Source organism: Eptatretus burgeri, chromosome 13, assembly GCF_056783735.1.
Source record: "Eptatretus burgeri isolate ZD-2024b chromosome 13, Ebu_testis_v1, whole genome shotgun sequence".
NCBI classification, from domain to species: domain Eukaryota; kingdom Metazoa; phylum Chordata; class Myxini; order Myxiniformes; family Myxinidae; genus Eptatretus; species Eptatretus burgeri.
Genome location: NC_140973.1, coordinates 42,663,695 through 42,689,616, shown reverse-complemented (window position 1 = coordinate 42,689,616; position 25,922 = coordinate 42,663,695). Strand labels below are relative to the sequence as shown.

At 43.4% G+C, this 25,922-nt stretch overlaps 1 long non-coding RNA gene across 2 annotated transcripts in view; it reads right to left on the bottom strand.

The window, feature by feature from the left end:
• Positions 1-5,427: 5,427 nt before the first annotated feature.
• LOC147014310 (uncharacterized) overlaps positions 5,428-25,922 on the bottom strand; it is a 64,618-nt gene continuing 44,123 nt past the window's right edge. For both annotated transcript variants that reach the window (XR_015050725.1, XR_015050724.1), the window contains exon 3: positions 5,428-7,215. This is a non-coding gene — a long non-coding RNA (uncharacterized LOC147014310). The remainder of the gene's footprint in view (positions 7,216-25,922) is intronic.

Here is a 25,922-nt window from a genome sequence, read left to right as displayed (position 1 = left end):
AAGTTGCCTATAAGTCCTGCTAATAGTCCTGTATGCCGATATCTCCGATGCTTCTAGGTACCTATCGAATTCCAATGTAAACCTGTTTACTCTTTCTATTGCTGGGAGATAATTACGTGCATAACTACTCTCTGAGTGGAAGACCCTTGCCTTCACATTGTCCTGACTCTCCTTTTCTTTACTCTTAGGCTATGGTGCATGATCCTGTCACTGGCCATTTTGCTGAAAAATTAATCTGCACTTATTTTGTCCATACCCTTCATTGTCTTAAACATCTCAATTAAATCCTCTCATAATTGTCTCTTTTCTCACGTATAAAGTCCTGTCTCCTTCGGTCATTACTGCTCAGTTCTGTCAGAACCGAAACGTGTCTCAAGAGGCAAAGCGAAACACGGGTTACCAGAACGCCGCCATTGTCCAACAAGCTTTTAATCCGACCATCGCACACCAGGCCTGTCCACGCATGCGCAGACGCAACATAGCAATACATCACAATTCCTTGTACCTGAGTCCAGCTCGGCCCAGAATCAAGCCAGTAGCCCGATACTGAACCCTCTTCGTGGCAGCTATGTCGTTTCTAAGACGTGATGACCAAAACCACACACAATATTCTGGATAGAGACCTCACTAAGTTCCTATACAGTGTTAACACTACCTCATTTGATTTATAATTTATCCCCTTATAAATACAATGTAAAACCCTCTCAGCTCTGCATGGAGCTGTCTGGCACTGTGCTGGCTGGTCCCCCCTGCATATATTCCCACCCCCAGATCCTTCTCCTGTGTGACACACTCCAAGATTACCCCTTCCCTTCTGGAATTTCAAAAGCCAACTCAATACCTCACTATCATTGATTGAAATTATGAATGATAATGGTCCTAGTACTGATCCCTGAGGTACCCCACTACTTACATCCTCCCAGCCAGACATTCTCCCACCCACAGCCACTCTTTGCTTCCTATCACTAATCCAGGTTCCAATCCAGTTAGTTACCCAACCAGCCACTCCACAAGCCCTCACCTCAGCAAACAACCTCAGATGCGGTACCTTATCAGATGCTTTCTGAAAGTCTAGATTTACTCCATCCACTCCACTTCCCTCATCCACCCAGTCAGAAACTACAAGTACTTCACACAACTCCAATAAATTTGTGAAATAAGACCTCCCATTGGTAAGACTGTGCTGACTACTTTTAATTAGTTTGAAGTTACTCAAATTGTTCCCTCTTCATTCGTTCACCTTCCCCACAACTAGAGTCAATCTATCCGGTCTATAATTCCCCAATTCTTCTCTGGATCATTTTTTTTAAATAACGGTGTTATATTTGCTACTCTCCAATCCCCTAATGCCTTCCCTGACTCCAATGACCTGTTAAAGATATCTGCTAATACCACACTTATCCGCTCTGCCACCTCCCACAATACTCCAGGTATAGGATTAATATTATCTGTCCATGGAGCTCTGTCATCTCTCAATTTTTCCAACCTGTTTCTTCACTTCTTCTATTCCCACTTGGAACACTTCAAAATATCCTTTGCTCACCCCTTAAATAATTCTGGCTGCCAGACCATGCATCCGATCAGGTTCAAATTTAAAACATTTATCCCCCATCATTACTAGATCATAATTCGGATGTTTCACATCAATTGATTTTTTAAAAAGATTTTCATTCAATCCAATATGGCTGCCAGACCAAGTTTCCTATTAATTATTTATGAAGAACCTGGTATCCCCAAGGCTTGGTGAATATGTGAGTGAAGTTTCCCCACGACCTGTCAAGCCATTCTGGAAAAGAAGATTTTTAAAGGTTTATTCTTCAAAAAAATCATAGCTGCCAAACCATGTGACCTATGACATCATAGGTGGGGAACTTTTTGTTCCTCATGGATAGGCGATCATACCTGGAACATTTCGCCTCAGTCTGTTCAGCCGTTTCCGAGAAGATTTTTGAAGATTTTTATGTTAAAAACAAATATGGCTGCCGAACCGCATGACCGATGACATCATCAATTTTTTCCCCCCATAAATTTAGCCCAAGATGACCCTAAAATTTTTCATACTGATCAGATAAAGTGTTCGACTCATGCAATTATGACGTAATAATGAAGCCACCGATGACATCAGCAAAAACACATTTCCCATGGGAGTACTTGACATGTGCTAAGTTTCAATTTTTTCCATGGAGCGGTTTCAGAGATACAGAGGTCCAAAGTTTTTCCTTTTTTCCAACATGGCTGCTACACCACGTGATCTATGATATTAAATTTACTCCAGAAACTACCAGCTGTTTGCTGCAGAATACGTCATAATTAATATAGAAACTTTCTCCATGAGTAGTCGCACATATGGTGAAAAATTTGTGTCAATCAGATAAGTGATTGTAGAGAAAACAGAAAATTATCACGTACAGCCAGATGTACCTACGGATGGACGTTGGCACAACCCAAAAACATAATGCCTCCAGCGACTTTGTCAGCAGAGGCATAAAAAAAACTTCAGTAAACAGCAAATCCAAACTCTTTATAAACTTGAGGTTTTGTTGAAGAATGTGCATGTCTGACGAGGTGGCACAAGGTTTCCTCTGAGCTCTGTGTTTCAGGTTTGATTACTGACCTGACCATATTCTCAGATTCGTGCCCCACAGGCCCTGTGTTCCATCACGAAGTTTGTCGTCCCTCAGGTGGATACTCAGCAGTTCGGCAGAGTGTCCTGTCTGCTATAGCATGAGTCAGAGAACATTAAAGATCCCACTGCATCTTTCACGAAGAGGAGGTGAGTTATTGGGTGACACCCTGGCCAAATTAGAAATATTCTTCCATGACTCTTTTGCCAACCAACACTTTTGCAAACGTGGTTTGGTGAATGTGCCAAAAGCCTCTCAACATGAGTTGAGGAAAATTATCATCCTGCAGAAAAATGAAATCAGCCGATTTGATGTTTGCACATGAAATACACCAGAAAACCACTATTGTTCTTTTTAACACTGACTTCCACTTAAAATGCCACTTTCGAACAAGAGTCCCGCTAAATACATTTTGAGACATGTGACACAATTACAAAAAACGAGATCACATCCAAATTGGCGAATGCTGTACGCTTGTTAAATGGCTTTATTCATTTGTTCTGCACTCAGGTGTTGCTAACTATCTTCAGAAAGGAAAAAGAAAATAGTTCGCTCATTTAATTATCTTATAAATTAGTGTTTGCCGAGTAAAAATCTCTAATTTTATTCCACCATAGGAATTGTATGGTCAGTCATTGTGCTCTATGGTAGTGCATTCTGATGCCGTTCCAAATGACGTCAAATGTAATCGTAGATGTGAAAAGTGGTCTTTTGTGGGAGGTTCGGGGGTGGAAGTTTACACTTGCATCACAGTGATGTAAATGACTGTCGAGAGAACATGAGAAAAAAAGAAACACGTTTTAAGACATGAGCCACAGTACGACTGACAATTTTGATTCCCACAGGTGTTTTGGCAACTTTGAAAATTGTGTTAATCTTATTTGAAACATTGTGTGAGTTTCGCTCCATTATTTTCTTTTCTTTAAAAGTCACGTCAATTGTGCTCGAGGGAATGATTGATGTATTGAGTGGTTTTTAACTTTATAAACATCGGTGTGTAATGTCGGGGTGATGTGAGACGTTAGATAACATTTAATGTCACGACACCTTTCCTTTCTTGCTTTATCCTGGTTATTGACTATGTATGAACCATGAACCTGAGATTTAACTTCAATACACGTTTTGAAAAGTTTTGTGAAATTCTTTAAGAATAGATGTTACCTGTATGATTTTGCTCACCAATTGAACTGGTTATACCGTTTTGCATCACTTTCAATGACAAACTTCAAAATGTCTTAACTTTGTTCGAACAGTTTAAATATAAGACATTACGTGACATTAACACTAATAACCAATTTCCAGCTACATATTACGCAATCAAAAATAAGTGGTGGTGCATAAATTGAAGGTTGTGCAGGACTGACTCACCTGCCTCAATGTTTGGTGTCGGTCCAACCTGCCACATCAAAACGTCCTGGTCTATAAATCACCTGGAATAACCTCAAAAGGCTTCTATAAAGGGAATATGCTTCCATCGGAAGATCAGGTTACAGGAAAATGCATTACCAAACAAGCAGCAGGCCTAACACACATCTCCAATTCGCAATAAGCACTTTTCATAATTGTTATGAAAGCATTTTGAGAACATTTATTAAAAAAAAGTAAAGCAAACTGTACACGTTAATGCATCACATTGATTTGTTGAACAAAAGTTGATTGTACCCAGGCAATCACATTGCATTACGACAGAGACATAGGGGTATTAGAGGGGCAGATTACAGCAATTTTTGAGAGGAATCGTGCAAATGACGATACAAGCATCAAATTTGGCACATTTGTTCTCCGGGGGATTCCAATCAAATCTGCCCGATTGGCCATTTGAAAATCCAAATTTTTTTTGAATTTTTTTTTTTCTTCAAATTTTTCAAAATTTGGATTTTCAAATGGCCATTCGGGCAGATTTGATCAGAAAGCCCTGCAGAACAGAAATGCCAAATTTGATGCTTGTATCATAATTTGCACGATTTTTCTATCTACTACACTAATGGAAGAGATGTCGTGGGAAAGCTTGAGTTAGTGATGAGCTATGGAGTGAAGCATCATGGATAATGTGCTATGCGGTATATTGCCCTAAAGTTGAGAAAGTAGAGAAATTTATTTGTTTATGTATTTTTACAGAGTTAGTTATGCTGTTGCTGTTGTTGTTGTTCTTCTTCTTGTTCTTGTTATTGTTCTTGTTCTCACTTTTCTGTATACATACCTTAGCCAAGGCTCACGGAAGAGGTAGAACACAGAACAGATCAGGACAACACAACATAACAAAAAGAACAGCAGGAGAAGGAGGAAAATACACAGCGACAGACAAACAAGCGATACAGGTAACGGAGATGGGTAGGGGAGAATGCGATGGGTGTATAAGATGGATACAGTTGCAAAATTTTGGGCTGGGTGATGTGTGGATCAACGAGTGTAAAAAAAAAAAGATCATGGTTTTGGATGGGGGATGACCTGAGATGGTGAACGTCTGTCTTGAAAGCATGGAGGGATGAATGAGATTGAAGAGAATGTGGGAGTTTGTTCTACCGGTTGGGAAAAAAAGAGGAACAGATGAGTGGAGATGAGCAGTGATTCTGGATTTTTGGAGTTTCACTAGGAGGGGGTTGCTGGTGGACTGTGTGCGTCCTGCAGATACCTGTGGGGTCAAACACAGAGAGGGAGTGGGCGCAAGACTAGAAAGGACATGGAAGAAGACAGAGACCACTGACCTGTCGGTGATGACAAAATGATAGGCTCAACGACTCAACTTAAGGCCTTGTGTTACACAGAGAAAAGGACCTCAGCACACGGTGGAAGTGCAGTCCATTCGTCTTTATTTCAGTTGCAACGTCAAATAAAACATGTGTATTCCAGAAATACAAACAAACAAACCATATTCAAAATGTACACAACCCGATACTTCACAAAAGTATTGATTAAATAAGGTCCTGGCAAAACTCTGCAAGTATGACGTCAAGTCGATTCCATATTAATAAACAGTAAACTATAGGTGTGTACAACTCATTCACTAGTAATCAATATTGTAAATGGATAGCATCTTAAGAGAAAAGCAGGAAAAACACATGACACAATCATCGCATAACTCCTTTGTGACAACATAATCGTCACTCACCCCAGCTGTTTAAGCCTCGAGGGACAAGGCCCCAGACCATACCTCCCCCAGCCAAGTACATCGCACATCACAGCCACAAGTCTGTTCCAAAGGAGTCCCAAAATAATGACATACACCACTACATATACCACAATATGAAATCAAGAAAAATTCTTACAATTAGAATCTTAACAAAAACTTAAGTTGTGAGATCTGTTTTATTAAGTCTTGATTACTGAAGAGAATCGTGCAGGAGCGTCCGATCACTCTCACTCCAGAACCCTTAATCCTCTCTTGTGAACTCTTCCATTTCACTTAGTGTGTGGGGTGGGGGTGTGGAATAGTCCAAGTTAAGGGAAAACAAACTGCAGCTACCATCGACTCAATGTAGTGGTAAAACTGCTCTTTCACATTTGGTTTCCACGGCGTAAAGCTGAGCAAAGTGTGAGGCAGGGGCACCAGCTCAGAGGGGAGAGCAGTACTCCATGAAGCTGCGGATGAAAGCCTTTAAAGGTGGACAGGAGCTCAGGTGTGTCAAGGATGATCAGTTGGCTTCTGGATTTGGAGGCCAACTTTGAAATGTGGCTTGCCCAAGAGAGATCATGGCTCTCTCATCAATAAGGAGGGTGGACAGTTATCCAACCAAGATATTCTCGTTTTGTATTTTTAATTAATTTTCTGGAATTTGTCGAATTTGTTTTTCACTTGGGAGTTTATGGGTTATGATGTGTAAATGAAGGTGAAAAGGGTCTGACTTAATGCAATTTCATTCCAGGCTGTAAGGCAAGAAAAGATGAAAAATTTGAAAAGGGGGTGTACACTTTGTATTGGCACTGCATGTGCCAGTTTGTGGCAGGAGAATGGCTGGCGGCGAGGTGAGAAGTTGTGATATGGTCAAGCAATGAGGTGAGGAAACTGGATTGAAGCGAAGATGTGGCACCCAGAAGAAGAAGAAAATGTGCGTGGGTGTGCGGAGGCGAGAAAGACGTGACACCTGCTTGAAAGGTACAAGAAAGCGCGTGGAACTTGAAGCAAAACGTGCGATGTGAAGTGAACCAAAGTGAGGTGAAGTGAAGCGAACAAAATTAATTTTACAAAGGACAGAATGAGGTGCCAAAACAAGAAAGAAATAACAACACAAACAAAAAAAAAGAGAACAAAGTGAACCGCATACACACCTTCAACAAAGCCAACATGCACCCCACACTAGCAAAGCGAATACACACTAGTAAAGCGGGATGGTGACGTGAACGCACACAGCCCTCCATACACAGCACTCTTCTGTGCCGTGTTGGATATTTATATCCCTTCTTCTTACATACCTACCTACATACCTGTCACATTGAGTTGATGTATCGCTTTCTGCCATGTGTGTCCGAACTCGCACCTGGGGCTCTCGTGGCCGGTCAGTGTGTGACAGGATTGATTGCTCTTGACTGCGTGCACACGATCTGCTACTTGGGCCTCTCGTGGCCAGTGCTTGTGGTGGCTTGTGAGAAATGTCTGAAATTCAGGATGTAAAGATGAAAGAACATGTACTTAAACTAACCGACAGTCACATGCTTATCTATCCACAAAAATACAGCATCTTCTTAAGAGCTAAACAGAATACCATGACACATAACTCGCTTTACTCTATGTGCTTGCTCATCCTTCTCTCCGGGAGTTCACAACTGTCACACTATCTATACAAATCTAACCCCCTAACTTGATGAGGCAGCAGCACACAAATCAAGTGCCATCATAACACTTTCTGCAAGACCTGTTAGCAAGATAGGCAGAGCAGCTTTTTGGACACTGGCACCAATATTGTTTGGACCTTTTGAAAAATCGTAGTCTAGGGTTGCCCGAATATATTGCAAAATCGGGCTCGGGGGTTGCTAAGTAGTGAGAAAAAACACAATGCCCGGGAGCAGTTGATCAACAGAAGATATAATGAGTGAGGTGTTGGGTACACGAGATTTGGAAGGAAACACAGGATTGAGACAGTACAGTCAGCTGTGGTGCATTTCGAAATGAGGGAAGGGATGGAGGGGGAGTATACACCGAAAGCAGACTTTACAAGATGCCATCCTGTTTGTGAGGAAGAAGACGAGTTTGAAAGTTCACTGTTGGGGTTGGCCAGATGTTGTTTTCTAGTTCTCATCAGAGTTGGAAACACGCTTGTTGTGGGCTTCATGGAATGATCTGAACTTTCTTTCAGGAAGAGAAAGCTAGTTGTTTGAAGAAAAACTGCCTCGACATAGGTTTCAGTGTACGAGGGGGTGAGATGATGTGTATGATAACTGCACATGAGATGGGATAAATCTGTGCACAAGGGAGAGCCTGCTTTTGTGGAAGATTTCAAATTTGTCATGAAAAGAGCATGTGGCCTCAAAGTGAGAGTGCCGGTCATTGAAGAAGGTCAAGGTGGCCAGATAGAAGAATCGATGTGGCCAGACAGGATAGCCAAAGGACGTTGAGGGAGCGTCACGATGTTGAGAGACATCAATGAGGAGCTAAGTAAATGGTTCAAGAACCAGGAGGGAGAATTTGGGGACGAGTAGGTGTTGGTTCCACCTCTTCTATATCTTGGGCACTTTCGACCTGTGGGGGGAAGAGCCGTGACTCCGTGTGATCTTCTTGTTGAACAGTGCGAGCAGCCCAGCAGCTGGTAGAAAGTTCAACTGGAGGCCGAAACTCCTCTGCTCAGCGCTCGGGAACCCTGAGATGGAACTTTTTTTCATTCTGCCCAGGAACTCTTTTTTTTTTTCTTTCTCAGCACAAACAAACGGGGAAAATTTATACTCGAAGAGAATAGCCGAGGCCTGAGATTGCTTTCACTCTCTTTTTTTTTTTTTTTTTTAAATTGTTCATGTGTTTGTGTTGTGTGTTTAAATCCCCTGTACATGTCGCTGTACATCCTACTTCTTTATTGCCTTGTGTGGGATGTCTTTCAGTTGCTGGATTTAAATTCGTGTTAAATGTGTAATTTATATAATTTGATTATTTTTATTTTACTTTTATTTTATTTTATTTATTTCTTTTCCTTGTGGGAGCAATGGTCCCTGGACATGACTAATTCATATTGTGAATATATGTTTTGCCTAACTGATCCTTCTTGTGGATCCCTGCCTGCTTCATTCCCACACGCGTTGTTGATTCGATCACCTCCACGGGATTAGTCAGTTAGCTACATTTCACTTTGTAATTATATTTAGAATTGCCACTCTGTTATTTCTGCAACATGGTTGCGCAGTTGTAGAGAGCTCGGTCATTAATACCGGTAGATGCAGACTACAGGTATAATGTAACAAAACGAGTTCCAGTGGCTGCACGGATTCACAATGGGTTCAGCGATCACTCCCCTAAACATTATTTGACTCCATGGCCCCCATTTTCTTTCTGCATGCTGTTTTTCTTTTTCTTCTTCTATTATCAAACCATGTCATCACATTGAATTAATCCCCACTGGCTTCAGTATAGCTATGGTGGAGTCTTCTTGAAGGGACCTGAGCTTGCTGGAGGGCTTAAATACAGAAAAGTTGGCACACTTGAGAAATGGCATCATACCCACACCTGGCCCGAAATCGAGGGAGCGTATGAAAGATCAGCACCAGATAAAGGAAACCATATGTCCTCATCTTGTGTATGCCTTGCATTATACTTGCCTTTCTTTAACTCTGGGATTCTTCTTGATAAGATTTTTGATTGTTGCATGTGCATTCCCAACAACTGGTGTTCAAGAGTATGAGATAAAAAAATTGCTTTGAGGAGCGTTCTCTTTATTGTGGGGATAATCAGTTTCAGCGGCAGATGGCCGATCCTTGCCTTCCAAAGCGATGCTGTCAAGACGGTCCTTGGAGCAGACTCAGATCAGACTCCCCCTCGGCAGCTAAGCTCTGAATGGTGCCTGTGAGGGTGCTGCTCTATCATTCTATACATTTTTTGGTAAATAATGTTTTGCACACCCCCCAAGAAGTTCTTGACAACTGCAGCACATTCCCATTGTACATGGTGGTGTGTGGTTTCACACTACACACACTTACTTGTCACAGCCTCAGCTGGGACGAGTTAAATCCGTGGGGGGACAGGGGGGGGTGCTCCGGTAATTGTTTCTGTCAGGCTAATTTTGGTGGGCCCGCCACATGCTGCCAGAGGCCTAACAGGATGTGAAGTGCAGGCAGGTTCAGCCCGCAGTGTCTGCGCAGCTGCCGATAAGGCAAGGAGAGTGGTCGGGGTCGCGATTCTGGCGAGGTATGCTCGCCGCATTGCATTGTCAGGAACCATTAGCAGCCGAGATGCTTAATGGCGTTTGACCTTCACTCGTGACCCAAGGGAACTGGGGTTTTTTTATTTTATTCCCCCATCGCAATCACATTTCACATTCCACGGTCAGAAGGTTCGCATTGTCACATTGGATATTGCACTGTGCTCCTGCACAGTATATCAGATTACCGCGCTTGGATTCCAGCTCTTTGTACTTTATCACCACGTCAGCCACAATTACAAGACAGAACCATCTCCTCCTCCTATAAGCAATGTTACCATGAGGCCTCTCAGCACTGAAAAAGATCAATCAAATGCAAAAGCACTCAAAAAGACCAGTGCAGTGATAACGAAGGTGTTTGCAAACCCACAAAGCAAACAAATTGAGTAATTGGCGCAGAGGCATTGTACTTGTATTTCAACACTGTGTGATTGAGCTTAACTTGCATCCAAAGTCGAGGCTCATGGAAAGGCTAGAGCACAGTGGAAAGCGAGGAAACACACCGAGAGCAGGGTGGAAGGTCACCGAGCAGAGAGACACTCGGAGGAAGAACGAGGGCAAGCGGAGTGAGGCTGGAGGAGACAATTGATGACTACTTCTCCAGCTTTTTATTGACCTGCTTTGTGTCTTCAAAAGGTTGGCAAGTATGTCGTGCAGACCAGCAATCTGCATGCGTGGGATCATGGGTAAATTACATGTGTGTTTACAGTATGTGTTATTCAGGCATGACATTTACAGAAACATAAGGACACACTTGTGGAATTTTAATTGCATTGTCTTTCCTCCTCCGTTTTATGTATATATTAAAAAATGTTTTACGAGTAATCGATTGCAGCTCGGTGGTGGTGTTCTCTGTGACAGTGTTGCATCTTGACGTTCTTTGGGAATGTCAGTGGGTAGGATAAATTTCTGAACAAAATAACTTCATCTCTATACAGATGCACTCAATTACCACGAGCGAAAGTCCTTTGGAGAGATTTCTTTGTCTCTCTGGAGTCGGTGCTCGCAGGCAAAGATGCTGATCATGACAATGTGACAGCGTGAGTCAATGAAACATTTAATTTTAAGCCGTTAATTTAAAAAAAAAACCTTTTTGGAGAAAATTAATAGTGAGTTGGGATTTTAAAAACATTCATATTCTGTGATTTTGTTTTTTTTCAAGAGGATATGAATATCTCAGGGCTGTACAGCACCGCACCTCCACTTCTTCTCACTGTCTCCCTTTATTTACCAAAGGGGGCTTTTATATCAATTTTAAACTCCTTTAATTAATGTTGTGGAACCAAGAACCAAGGGCCACACTGACTATTGCCATGTGCATCATTATTTATTTATTCGTCTGCAGTCTTGCCTGTGGTTGCTTGGCTGCATCATTTTCTGGGGACGCGGCTGTGCGCTGATGCAATGCCTCCTGTTTCCAGTAAGCTAGTACTCAGTTTGATGACCTCAGAAGGATCACAGGCTGGGTCAACCCTACTTGGTGTGAATGCAACGAAACGACAGGGGCTTGAACTTAAGACCCTAGGATCTTAAGTCAGCCAACTTAACCGTTAAGCCAACACCAGGCTTGCGTGCATCCTGACCAACCGCATGTCTCCCACACACGATCCTGTCTGTTTCACACAAGCACATCTGGAGAAGCAACCGGACATTTGCCTCTGGGTTTGTGTTGGCGTTCGTAAAGCAGATCATTTTAGAATATGCAATTATCTAGCTGCTTCTCCAGCAGACAGGATGGTCTGTAACAGGATCCACACGCACGGCAATAGCTGCTGTGGCATGTATTATAGTGTCTGGTAATACAAAAAGTGAAGGAGTTTATTCATTATTTTCCTTAACACCACATCGAAACATGACCAGCTCATTCATTGGGTCTCTTCTGTTGCGGCGTGTTTATGACGTCTAAGTCCAAAAAGGGCATAACTTTGTGAAAAGTTGATGAAACTCCCTGAGGCTTCCAAAGCCAGTCGTCGACTGGGCATCCTCTGTTGTGCGAAGTCCATCCTTGGCACACCTGAGCTCATAACCACGTACAAAGCTTTCATCCTCAGCCCGATGGAGGACTGCTCTTGCCTCTGAGTTGTTGCTCCTGTCTCACACCTTTCTCGGCTTCACGCTGATGAAGCCAAGGCATTTAGGATCATTGGTATCTCCCACGATGAAGCTGTCTTTGGGTCTCTCACTCTCTCATCGCAGGCAGATCGGTGGTCTTTCTATCTTCTACCGACTCCTTTTCGGCCTTGCCCCTCCATCCCTACTGCTCTGTCTGTTCTCTGTCCCCCAAATATTTGTGCAGGGTTCTCAAGGTCCACCAAAATACCCCTTCTGGTGAAACTTCCAAAATCAGAATCACTGCTCACCTTCACTCTTTCATTCCTCTTTTTTCCCCACCTCTGGAACAAACTCCCACATTGTCGTCAATCCCATTCTTCCTTCCAAGTCTTCATAACAGCTGTTCACCACCACCTCTTATCTTCCCCCATCCAAAACCATGATCTTTTCTACCCCCGCTAATCCACCCCAAACCCACCTCCTTCATATTTCCTGCTTTCCTTTCTGAAAGTCCCTGTAGTGTCCATCTTGTTTACCCCATGTACCCCACCCCATCCCTCTCCTTTCCACAGATCTCCCATTGTCTTTGTTCCATGCTGTTGTTGTGCTTCCCTTTCCCGCCCCTCTTGTCTCCTGCTCCCTTTGTTATATGTTCTGTGTATTAGCTCTTATATGAGCCTCGACATTGTATACAAAAAACAACTCTAATTTGTTGTGTAACTTATCATTCTAAAGCCATGTACCAAGTTTAAGTGGAATTTGTTCAAGGGTATGGGAATAAAAGTCTGAAAACCACAGGTGGGACAGATTGATGGACAGACAGACAGACGAAGAGCATACCTATAGTCCCCTCCGATGAAACCGGTAGGGAACTAACAAGCAACTGGTGAGGCATTGTTTTGGTGGTAAAAGAGTAAAACTTTCTGTGAATGAACTGGACAAATGTGCACGTTAGCGAAAGAGAGCAATTCGTCTCTGGGTGTAAATACATTTTACAACTCGATGGGTTACAATCTTAATTCTCCCAATTGGTGTAATCTCCAAATGTGTAAGGAGGTCCTTGTAGGGCTTAAGGGATATGAGTATAATTTGTTTGTTTGTTTGTTTGTTTGTTACCCTACACGTGAAGTAACCAATTGGTTCACTCACTTTGTCTGTCTGTCTGTCTACAGATGTCAGTTGATGATCGAGGAACAACTTTATTTCAATTGAATGTTATATTTTGAACACGAATTGGAACATGAATCGGAAAACCCACCTGGACTTCAGCAGTGCTTTGGCTCTGAATTTGGCAAATTGTGCGGAATCTCGTCCCGACTGCGCATGCACACAGGTAATTGTTTTACTTTCTGCCTGTCTGGCAGTGAAGCAAAATTGGAAATCATTTCAAACAAGAAACTGTTTTTTTTTTGTTTTTTTTGGGGGGGGGGGTGACCGTTTTTGTTTTTTTTGTTTTTGTTTTTGGGGGATGTTTTACTGTTTTTTGTTTTTTGTTTTTTTCTGTTTTTGGGGGATGTCATAAAGGACACAAACAGGCACGATCAATGAATGTAACGTGTTAAATGAGGTGGTGATGAGACACTGCATAAACGGCAGTAAACTTTTGAAGAAAAAAAAACGTTTTTTCTCCATCCATTAATTAAAATCTTAATTTCGTTTTAATTGAATTTTATCCTTGAACGCTGGAGAACACAAATTGCCTTCTTTCCACTTCCAAAAAACACGAGTTTTGCAGTACTTGGCCAAAATATTGCACCATCTCGACCAATCAAAAGTGCCGCCCGTGCTCTCGGCATTGGGGAATATCAAGATTCAAACAAAATTGCAGCTCGTTGGAAATATAGATTGTGCTCAGAAACGCAAAGCGAGAGTTGAAAAGACCTTTCCCATATCCTTTTTCTGAAGACCGTGTGGGGTAAAGTGTTGAACCAACTCTCAAATTTTTTTATTTTTTTGTTTCGAGGACAAACTTGTAATGTCTCCGGTGTTAAACATAGCAGCATTTTCAGGTGTAATAAATCATACTATCTTTGCTTCAACAATTATTTGTGCAGTATTGTCTGAGAACCTTGGACCATTTCCAGTTGCAGCTCCTTTCGTGTAATATTTTTGAGTATTCTGTGAGGTTTTTCTATTAGACGAGTTGCTCTGATGATAAAGGTTTGATTCCTCAATTTCCTTGATCTCTTCTTTCTTTTCTTTAATTATTTTTTTATACAAAGTCTAGGCTTGTGGAGGAGAGTGAACTTAGAATATATCAGGATGTAACAGAACAAAAGGAAGAGGAGAAAAAAGGGGGGGGGACACCAACAGCAGGGATGAGGGACAACAGCAGGGATGAGGGAAAGAATGAGGGCTAGGGGAGAACAAACAGGTGAACAAGATGGGAAAAGAAGCAAACTCTCAGGAAGGAAAAACTGGAAAATTAGAAAGAGGTGGACTTAGGGAGGGTCAATCGTGGGAGAAAAAATCATGGTTTTGGATCCGGGGGTGATCTGAGATGATGTTGAACAGCTGTCTTGAAGACCTGGAGGGAAAAATGAGATTGAAAAGAATGTGGAAGTTGGTTCCACATGTGGGGAAAAAGAATAATGAATGAGTGGAGATGAGCAGTGATTCTGTATTTTAGTAGTTTTACCTGAAGGGGATTGCTGGCAGACTGCGTACTCACTGTATACATTTGGAGGTGGAGTGGGTGGGGGGGGGCAGAGAATGGAGAAAGACCAGAAAGTAGGTGGTAAAAGATAGAGAAACCACTAACCTGTATAGGATGGGAAAGTGATAGGCCCATCGACTCAGCTTCATCACGGGAGATTCCAGTAATGTTAAAGGTGTTGGTGTCCGTGGTGCCAAGTTGAGCAAGGTGTTAGGCAGGGGTGCCATCCCAGAGGGGAGAACAGTACTCAATCAAGCTGTGCATGAAGGCCTTGTCGGTGGATAGGAGTTCAGGTGTGTTAAGGAAGGACTTTGCCCGATGAAGGATGCCCAGTTGGCGACTGGCTTTCGTGGCCAACTTAGATATGTGGTTTGCCCAATAAAGAAAGATCATGGCTGATCGTGCGGCCCAAAAGTTTGAGTGACTGAACTTCTTCAAGAGGATTGTTAAGAAAGTAGAAAGGATGGTTTGCCATATATGGTCCTATCGGGGAGACAGAGGTGAGAGAGTGAGATTTGTCTGGATTGAAAGACATATTCAAAGCAGTGTGACCACTCCTTGGCTTTTTTCACAAGATCTTGGCTATTCGTTGTTCACCTTGGCATCTTGGTTTTCTATAGGTTTTCTCGGCGTATAGGTTTTCTATTGTCATCGCTTTTCCGAAACCTTGTGAATTCTTGGCTTTTTTCATTGGCTCACCTTGGCATTTATGAAAATGAGGAGTTGTCACACTGATTCCAAGTGTTTGACGAGCTTGTGATTCTCCCATTGTTCGGTTTTATCTTCTCAAGTGTTCTCGCAGCATCAGGTTTATCGTCAATTTAGTTTATTAAGCATTGCAATCACCATCACATGTGATCACTTCACAACTTCCTTGTCACTGACGATCACCTTGGGCTTTGCTCTGATCACTATGACTTGGACATGTTGTTACAGTATTTCCAAGTCAGCAAATCTGGATAGCTTTGGATCACAGACAAGAGGTAGGAGGTTTATCCTTGGATGTTGCTGCTCATGCTTCCACACATTTTGGCACCTTGCTCTTTGCAAACTTTTCTCCATGAACATTGATGGTCCTTATTATTTTTGTTGGCTCAGATTTTTATCTTAAACAGAACGTGTGGCTTTAACTTTTTTTAGTTGCCGTTCAACAGAGAACTCCCTTTTCCCATGTTATTGTCCCCTCCCCCATCTCCCTCGCATCTCCCTCGCATCTCCCTCACCTCCTTTCATTTGTTAGGTGTTGGTTGATTTGTTCCTTTTCTGTTTCATCTCCACATTCCTCTTCCTCTTTTTGCTGCGTTTCATTCAGCTTGTGTGTAGCTGCTTCACCCCCCATGTGTCCTTCTCCCTCTCCTCATGATCTCACTCTCACTTTTACTCTGCTCTTGATGGTTCCTCTTTTCCATTCTGCTCCAGCTCCTCCATGAACCTCGATGACGTGTGCAAAAAAGGTGTATTTTATGCCATTCGTTTTTCATAATTTCCATTATACAGTGACCTTTCCGAAACTCTTGTTAAGTTCTATTTCCCTTTGCTGATAATAGTCTTTGTTTGCCATTATTTGCTGTTGTCACGTTTGTGTGTTTCCAGTTTTTATCTCATCTTTTTCTCTGATACCTCTTTCTCGATATGAATACTCACATTTTCCTGCTTTTGATTTTCCCGCATCCTTATGATCGTGCTTCTAATTAGTGGTACCATGCTCACCACTCACAACTGTCAACAGAGCCTGCTCAGGGCTTAATGGTCAAGGTGGCTGGCTTAAGATATTAGGGTCTTGGTCGTCGTGGATGCATAAAGAAAATAAAATTGAAAACCCATTCCTTGGCAGTTCACCAGATGACGGGATTGTGGCAAAGCCTTCGGGACCACTCTTCTTTGATGAAAGGAGGAAAAGCATTGGGTAATCTTGCAGGGTCGGATTGCAGTCGTGTGCGTTTGGGTGGTGCTGACTTGTCACCCACCAGACGGCGATCTCCTTGGGTTAATCTGTGGTGGCACCTTTGGGTGGGTGCCTGGAATGTCCTATCCCAAAGAGAGGATGATCATCTGTCTCTATTATCATCTGAGCTCCAGCATTTGAACATCGGTGTTGCAGCACTCTCTGAGGTTCAGAGACCGGATTGTGGCGAGATCATGGTGGGTGGTTACACCTACTATTGGGCTGGTCGCTCTGATGGTTACCATACCCAAGGAGTTGCTGTAGCTGTGTCCAATAAGCTGACTCCTATGATAATTGAGGTAACACCGGTCAACGAGCGTATTATGAGACCAAGGATTCGTCACTCCTTGGGTGTCGTTTCCCTGATCTGTGTAGATGCTCTGACTGAGTCGAGTGATCTCACTATGAGGGAAGCATTTTATGCCATGCTCGAGTCTGTGGTTGATCAGTGCCACAGGTGAGATCCTCATCTGGTCTTGGGGGATTTCAATGCATTGACTGGAAATGATAGGGATGGTTATGATGTGTTTGTTGGTCCCCATGGGTCAGGAACTATGAACCAGAATAGCACTAAGTTCCTTGACTTTGCAAGAAGTCATGGACTTAGGGGGGCTGGTTCATGGTTTCAGCGCCCACAGGCTCATCGCTGGACTTGGTATTCCAACGTTGGTGGCAAAGGGGATTGACCATGTGCTCGTTGATGGGTGCTGGAGGATGCTGGCGAGCTCTTGACAAGAGCAGTCTGTAAGCAGGACAAGAAGAGCTGGATTCATGAAGAAAATTTAACCTCTCTTTCCATGTTATTATTAAGGGTAAAGCCTAAAACGTCAACTCCTCTTTTATTCATGGCAGATCAACAACATTTGAGATATTTTAAAAGGTTAGTGGTATTTGTTTTGCCTTCCTTTGCCACCCACACAGACCACTATTTTTGTGCTGATTTATCGAGTATATTCTCTCTTTGGAGGATTCTTGGTCTTCATGGGGTGCACACAATACTGATCAATCTGATGTCTGAACTATACTCTGGTACTGAGAGTGCTGTGAGATGTATTGATACCATCACTGACTTATTTCCTGTTGTTACCGGAGTTCGTCACGGGTGTGTACTGGCACCCACACTTTTCAGCGCTTGTATGGACTGGATTATGGGGAGGATGTCAGAGAGATCAAGCTGCGGTGGATCTTGTGGGAATATCAAGATCTCTGATCTTGATTTTGCAGATGATGCAGTGATCTTTGCGGAAATTCTGGATATTTTTTTGGGGACCCTCGAGGTGGTGAATGAGGTGTCGGAGCCGCTGGGATTACGGTTTTCTGGGTTAAACTAAGATTCAGGCTTTCATTGACATCTTGGATGCTGCTATCTTGTCTGTACCTGTTTGTGGTGAGGATGTTGAGGTCACAGAGAGATTCACTAACCTTGGCAGTGATATTCATGTCTCTGCTGGCTGTGAGCCAGAGGTCAACAGATGTCTGGGTCGGGCCTGGGGAGTCATGGATTCACTGGATCATGGGGTGTGGCACTGTCGGGACCTATGCAGGTTGATGAAAGTCCGAGTCTTGAAGTCCTTGTTTCTTCCAAGTCTTGCTCTATGGATGTGAGAATTTGCACTCTGACCAAGGATCTGAGAGACTTAACTACTTCATTACCAGGTCTCTTCGGAGAATCCTTGGCTATTGCTGGTCAGAGTTTGTGCCCAACGAACAGTTGCTGAGATAGACTCAGATGAGATTGGTTACCTGCATAGTCTGTGAGCGTCAGCTGCGGCTTTATGGACATGTGGCTCATTTTCCTGCCGCTGATCCTGCTCATCAGATTCTCTCAGTGAGGGAGCTTCGTGAGTGGAAGAGGCCAACCAGTCGACCACGTGCCTCTTGGTTGCAGCAGGATCATCGGCATCTCAAGGAGATGGAGATGGGTCAGGCATCTACTTGGGTGATGGCCTGACGAAGGCCCCTGGAGTACCGGCGGAAAGTGGATGCAGCGACGCGCTGCTCCTGCGCATGCTCCCATACCCTACATTAAATTGGCAAAACGCATACCATCTTCCTGAAAACAAGGGCAACAAGAAAATGATGCAACCAGCAACCACAGTTTGCAAACGAAACAACAACACCACCAACTGTCAACATATTTCATATTGATTTCCTTGTTTGTCTGTTTTGCTGTTTGCATTGCTTAGTAACCAGTCTACAATTTGTAGATTCTTTAAAAAAAAAAAAAAAGGAATCTGCCAATAAATGCACCACACAGCTGCCAATAAGTCATCGTGTAAATTCACCGAAGTTGCATTTATTTCTCAGTCTTTTTCCGAAAAATAGAGTGTTGGAAATGATTATGGAAACGACAAGTGGTGTCCACACCCAGGAGTCATGGACAATGAGTAATTGTAACGAGCTGGTTCGCATATTGTTGGTACAATAGTACCAACACAATAGTTGGTACAATTGTACAATATTGGTACAATAGATTATCACGTATAATACCATTATGGAAAATGCACTCGGATTTTGTTGATGAGCTATTGCTTTCGAGAGAACGTTGTACCGTTCATGCTCTCATGCTATCACACGTTTAATCAACGTGCGGTTCAGGAATAACGTTCCCAATCTCTTGTATCTCCCCACATTAGAGCAAGTACAAAGATTACCGTTTCAATTTTCAGTTTTTATAAAGTCTAAACAATCTCAATAATGTTCATGCCTGATCTCTGTGCATTGACAATCGATGGTCGTTGGGTCTTTTTGGGGCCTTTGTACCATCAGTATGTAATTTCACCACATCTGCCTTGTGTTTCGGATCAATTTCTCGTTGGAAGAGCTGGATTCTTTTGAGGGAATGACACGATCGATCAAATTCTGCCTGCATGTGTTACATTTAGGCTGTTATCAATTTTTTTTGTTGATTACCAACACATTGTATGAGAGGCAGCCCGACAACTGGACTGATGTTCCACCACGCTTCATCTCTACATCAGTGGTTCCCAAACTTTTTTGTCCGTGACCCAAAATTTGAAATCACATTTGCCTCGCAACCCAAATGATACTGGTACCTGGTGTACCTATGACAAAAATTGTCAGAGAAAATGCTTTTGACATGAAACCCAGATTTTGAGGGGGGGGGGGGTTTCAAGTTTAGGTCACGACCCTGGGTTTGGCAACCCCTGCTCTACATGTTGTACGGAGACTGTAGTACTACTTTAGTCTAGACATCAAACAAGCTGTCATTGTCGACAGGCAATTTGAACTTGGATTCATCTTCAAATAACACAGAAGATTCACCTTTGCTTCTTCCACTCTTCCTGCTGCAATGTATGTTTTGATTTTGATTTTTTCCTCTTCTCAACACTACTTTTCCAAAAATATGCGTCGATTGAGACCACTTGAGGCTAATATGTACCGTACAATTGTGAAGGTTGCGGTCACACCTGTATATTGAAAGCAAGGTTGTTGGTAAGACCTGTGCTCTACTGTCTGTCAACTCTCATGTGAAAATATACAAATATCCAGAAATATTTTTGGTTTGTATTCACGATCTACCTCGACCACTTCTATTATAAACAGTACCCGTTTCACGTACCACATTCGGAGTCTCATACTGACAATCGCTCTCATTGAAACAATGTCTCTTGTTATGTAAGTTTTTTTTTTACTACCACCATCGTGGCCACTGCCACTACCAGCTGTTTGTATACAGCTATAGGCTTTCTACTGCTGTGACACTCTCTGATCGATCGGTTGGATGATGATGAATCATATTGCAAGCTATCAGCATGTGACTACACTTCAATCAATCAATGTACTTTTTCTTCTTTACAGCGTTTTGGTGTTGCCGAAGCAGTTTGCTGCCACGGGTCATGGTCGGTGGTTTGCCATTGCCTTCCCAGCTGTCAGTCAGGGCAGGAATTTGTCCAGGGGTGCCAGCGATAGATCACCTACTCTTCGGACAGAGCACCGTGGAATCTTCAGCATACACCAACTAATGCCGGTAAACGGGACGTCCAGTTTAAAGTCCATCCATCCACCCACCCATTGATGAATCGCCAAGCCGATGAAACACCAGGATGGTAGTTTATGGTCGGGATTCGAACCCAGGCTAGACAGCTCAGAGGTGAGTTTACTGAACCTCCAGCCGATCCTTCCAGCCATGTGACCGTATGTAAGTGCTCTTTATTTTAATGTAACGATAGGGGTACAACTTTTCTTGAGGCATTTGCCCTGATCCTGTTTTTCTTCATCATTTCCAGAATTATTAAAGATCGAGGAAGTCCTCAGTTTTTGAAAGTTGCCTCTTGTGTCATTTTTGTTGACAGTTGTAAGTTCAGTGAAAAATCAGGTTTGACAGTGTTGTGCAGGCATGCCATTTAGATTTCCACACGTATTGATGTACTGAACGATTGCTTACTCAATACAATACAGGTTTCGTCATGTCACCTTGTAAACTGCAATTCGAAACATGTTCACTGTTTAGACAACTTGTGACCTCGTTTATGCTTTCGAGCAAAATTTGACTTGGTCGGGTGAAGTGGGGGGACGGGGCGTTGAACGGGGGGCCGGAGTAGTGGGGAGTGGGATGTCACATTCCTCCATGATCGAATTTGATCATCAAGTGATCTTGGAAGTTCCACTCTCAGCTCTATTAATTAGAGTCGTTCTTTTTTCAGTTTCGATTGTTGAATTTAGAATCATCATCACCCTTTTTGTGTCGAATTAATGGCCTGTTTCACCATATGACACGCATTTGGTGACTGCACGACACACACCCAAGCTGGGTTGAAAGGATGGACAAGGATATCCAAGGAAGCCATTTGGCCCAGCATGTTTGTGGCGTATCCATAGTTAATGAACTTTATCCATCAATTTACTTGTCTATTGAGCTGGCTGTTTGGTCGAGTTAAAGGCTTTGTTCTTTCTCTAATGACTGCTGTGGGTTTGATTCCCATGGCTGCTTGCTTTTGCCAACCCCTGCTTGGCAAATGTGGTACGTGTGCCAAACACCTCTCGACCTGATTTCAGGGAGGCATTTGTCCTGCAGTGGATTACAGTAATGGATTTTTTTTTCTTGTCTATCATTTACTAACCATATTCTTACGAGCAGTTGAAGCCTCGTTGCATTACCCCCTTATTAGTGTTGGTTTGATGTCTCTGATTGCTGTGATGGAGTGGGTGACCTGTCCAGAATTGGTTCTTATTGCCTGGGAAATGTTTTTGAACGACTTGTTCCTTCGGAAATAATAGAAACCTGATTTCCCTGGTGCTTTGTCAAGACGATGTACACCTCCACGGACGTAATCTTACTGTTAACTCAATCGTACCATCCATATGTACCATTGTTGATCACATGCATGTATCCTATTTCATAAACTGTAATTACTTGGCCAGGTCACCGGCACACAATGGCTGACTTTTCAAAATGTATCTTCAGATTAAGGTTCATTAAACCGAAATACAACCACTTGGCTCTCTTTGTCACTTTGTGAAGGACAGCACACTACCGAATGCAGCACCAGTTACTGGTTGTACACGAGTATTGCAGTTGAGTCATTTTAATCGGATTTGATTTGCAGGGAAACACATGGACCACGATTCATTTCAGAGGTGAGCTCAGGGATATTGGGTGGAGCTTGATGTACAACTTCTTATTTCCTCTCTAACTTATTGCTCACTGCTCTTCTGACAAGTTTCATAAACGACAGTGGATTGTCCACCAGGTGATACCATGTGTTGAGTTTTGTGTTCCTACTGTGCTCGGTAAACTCTTGTCCAGGATGGTGCATGCAGGGACTGCACTTACCTTTGGGCTACCTAGCCTGGTTTAGATACCCAACCGGACTGAACTCTCAGATTGGTGCTTCGCAGGCAGGGAGTCTCATCATAAAGTGCACCGTCTCTGGGAGGGATGTTAAGCCGGGTGTCCCATCTGCTAGCATCCGTTAGAGGACGTTAAAAATCCCAGGGAGTCTTGGCAATCCATCATTATCTCCGACACTCTCATCAAATTCCAAATTCCTTCCAAATCCCCTCCAGTCGAACGTCAGGCCTGGCCAGCAGGTTCGTGAAAAACTGTCGCGATGGAAACCCACAAGGTGGGAATAATTAATTCTATTATATATATATATATATATATATATATATATATATATATATATATATATATATATATATATATATATATATGAGAGCCTGGTGTTGGCGCAGTGGTTAGGGTAGCGGCTTGGGATCCAAAAGGTCCTGAGTTCAAGCCCTGTTGGGCCACTGAATTAATACACCAGGGGGTTGACTCAGCCTGTCATCCTTCCGAGGTCGGCGAAATGAGTACCAGTATACTGGGCCGGTGTATACCCCGGTTAAAATAGGTGCACCATATCCCTGTGTTGTAAGAGGCGACCAGGGTTGCGTCAGGAAGGGCATCCGGCGTAAAACATGTGCCAAATCACTATGCGGATCATACGGATGATCCGCTGTGGCGACCCCTAACGGGAGCAGCCGAAAGAAGAAGAAGAAGAAGATATATATATATATATATATATATATATATATATATATATATATATATATATATATATATATATATATATATATATATATATATATACATATATATACAGGGTGAGTCAGAAGTAGTGCCCAATTTCTGTCAGTTGATTGTTTGTTTGCCATTTGTATTACAGTGCACAAGAAGGTAGAAATAAATGAATGACATGTTTATCTAACCATTTATTCAAGAAAAAATTATTATGGAACTGTTACAAGCTGTTTTACTTGCAACTTTCAAAATGCCCTCCATCGTGATCGATGCACAATTGCAGCCGAGCAGGCACAGAGCGGCACATACGTCTGCAGAGTTCGATATCAATTTCCTTAAACTTTGCAGTGATTTGAGCCTTCAATTCCTGAATGGTGCTAGGCTTTTCATGATAAACAAGGTCTTTCATGAGCCCCCAAATAAAGAAATCTGGAGGTGTAAGGTCTGGGGAGCGTGCTGGCCACGACATTGGACCGCGGCGGCCGATCCACTTTCTGGGAAAGTTTTCATCAAGCGACTGACGAACATAACGTCCATAATGAGGAGGCGTTCCATCATGCTGGAAATAACAGTCCTGATCTTGTACCCTGGGCCAAAAGAAGGTTTGCAGCATATCCAGGTAAATTTCTGCAGTGACAGATCCCTCAAAGAAAAAGGGTCCAATTATCCCTAATGGAGATATGGCTGCCCAAACTGTCACTCCAGGTAAATTTACCTCCTTCTCAACTGTTACTCTTGGGTTATTCACAGCTCAGTAGACATAATTGTATCTGTTAATTGTGCCATTAAGCTTAAAACATTCCTCATCTGACCACCAGATGTTGTCTGGCATTGTGTCCTCTTCGTGAAGTTTAGCGAAGATCTCTTCGCAAAATTGAAGACGGCGGTCGTCACCTCCATCATGAGGGGCATGCAGTAAGCGTGGAATGTAAGGTTTCCATTTTTTCTGGTGAAAGATACGGATAACACTTGATTGGCTCACTTCCAACTCTGCAGATAAATTGCGAGTTGACTTTTGCGGACTTTGTTCCAGTCTTCTGATGGCTTCTTCGGCCTTAGCTACATTCGTTGCCGTTTCCGGACGACCGGACTTCTTTGCAGTGGCTACCGACCCTGTTGCTTCAAATTTCTCGACAATCAATCGTTTGTTTCTTCCCTGAGGTGGGTCAATATCGAAGTCCTGTGCCAAACGGCGTGCCGCCATCGTTAGTTGTTCATTACATTTGTAATAACGTTTCAATGGCCGCAATGCGTTGATTCATTGAAAGGTAATTCATGATTCAATTTCGTGCAAATTCAGTAACTTTCCAAACTCGCAGCAATAACCTGCAAAACAAAATCAAAAATAAATAAATTACGAAAATTAATAATCTGCAAGACAATTATTAACAAAATGACTTCCCAGAAAGAATCTGACAGCCGAAAAAACAGAAATCGGGCGCTACTTTTGACTCACCCTGTGTATATTGTTGTGGTTACCAAATTCGCAAACCACCATTCAGGTCCCTTAGGTGAGGTATCTCGGTAAGTACATGTGTAGTTAGGCCCAAACCCGTTGTCTAGTGGGAATACATGTCATTTATGCGTGCTGCGACTCTTCAGGATAGCCGTTTTTCTTTTACTATCTTTATTTTGGACCAACCGCCATGATTACCACCACAATCACAACATCAACCACCAACCACAACGCCGCTTCACCACAACCGCCACGACCTTCCCGTCACACCTCGCAACCGTAGCATCGCCACCGTTCTTGCCCCGCTGTGGGTACCGGTGTTGGACTCGTGCAGGGCGCGCGCCGAACAGCGTGTACAAAATCACGGATTTTGTGCTTCAAAAACGGATCAAAAACGACACACGCCCACTTTTTGCCGTCCAATCGGTGAGCGAGGGGCGAATTGGCCCCGCCCCCAGGGCGATCGATATATGCAAATTTATGGATCAAAAAGCCTTCACGCCCGCTTTTTCTCGGGCCAATGGGGAGCGAGGTGAAAGGTCGAAGGGAGGGGGTCAAAGATGAGAGGGCGAAGTTACGGGGCGGATAAAAGGACCGTGTTCGTCAGTAGACGAGGAGAGTCGAGGGGCGGAGAGGAAGAGAGTCCAGAGTCGAGAGGCGGAGAGTAGGAGAGTAGGAGAGTCGGAAACAGAGAGTCAAGACTTCGCGGGCGGTGGAGCTGCTCGTCGTGTGCGTTGGAGTCGGAACGGAGGGGACAGAGCTGTGGAAAGGCAGCGACACCAGACGAGGGGGTGCTCGCGTCGTGCAGGAAGCTGCACCCGAGGGAGGCCGACAGCGCGACCTGGCCGAGGTGGAGACGCTCGTCGCGGGATAATAAAGATCCTCTATACCCCGAGCATCAGCAACCCCCTCCTGTTTCCCCCCGCGCTGAGATAGTGCGACCAAGGGGGCCCCTTTCCCACCCCCTACCAGACACCGTCCGCGAGGCCCGCGGAGTTGAGGCGCCATCGCCGCTCCGCGTCTCATCACCAGACGGGTAGGCGCGACCCGGTCTCGGCCTCAGGCCCGCCTCATCCTTGAGGGTATTTTTTTGCTTGGTTTTGGGTATGTGTTGTCGGCGCCGTCTGTGAAGTAGAATTGTATAAGTGTTGCCGTGTGCTCGGTAGTCGGTATTAGCTCTGCATTGTGTCTTCGCTTTTGCATTTGCTTTTTGTGTAAATTGAATTGTGTTTTTCTTTTCTGTGTGCATTTGGTGGAATTGAATATGTGTGCTCCCCGTGTGCCGCGAATAAATGTGCTTTGTGTTGAACTGTTTCCCGCTTC